Source organism: Taeniopygia guttata, chromosome 37 (genome assembly GCF_048771995.1).
Source record: "Taeniopygia guttata chromosome 37, bTaeGut7.mat, whole genome shotgun sequence".
Lineage (NCBI taxonomy): Eukaryota > Metazoa > Chordata > Aves > Passeriformes > Estrildidae > Taeniopygia > Taeniopygia guttata.
The window spans coordinates 5,570,418-5,570,737 of NC_133062.1; the positions used below are offsets into that span (position 1 = coordinate 5,570,418).

Here is a 320-nt window from a genome sequence, read left to right on the forward strand (position 1 = left end):
CTCCGGGACGGGGTCGAACGCGCCTCTTCCCCGCACGAGTCTCCCCGCGTCTATCTCTCGCGCGCTCTCTCTCTCTTTCTCTCTCTCTCTCTCGCTTGTCCCCCGCGGTGGGGGGCAAGGGGAGGGGGGGGGAGGAGGGGGGGAAAAAAGAGCAAGCGGGGCAAAAGAAGACGCGCGGGGGGCCGGCGGGAGAAGCGCGAACGAGAGCCCGTCCGCCTGCGGCCGTCGGGTCCGTCCGGGCGGCGCGCAGCGGGCGGCGCAGCTTTGGGCTTGCGACCTCAGATCAGACGTGGCGACCCGCTGAATTTAAGCATATTAGT

At 68.4% G+C, this 320-nt stretch overlaps 1 non-coding gene across 1 annotated transcript in view; it reads left to right on the forward strand.

The window, feature by feature from the left end:
* The first annotated feature begins 273 nt into the window (after positions 1 to 273).
* The window catches only part of LOC140681645 (28S ribosomal RNA), a 4,377-nt gene continuing 4,330 nt past the window's right edge, over positions 274 to 320 (forward strand). Inside the window, exon 1 of the ribosomal RNA XR_012052691.1 lies at positions 274 to 320. This exon is cut by the window's right edge and continues 4,330 nt beyond it. This is a non-coding gene — a ribosomal RNA (28S ribosomal RNA).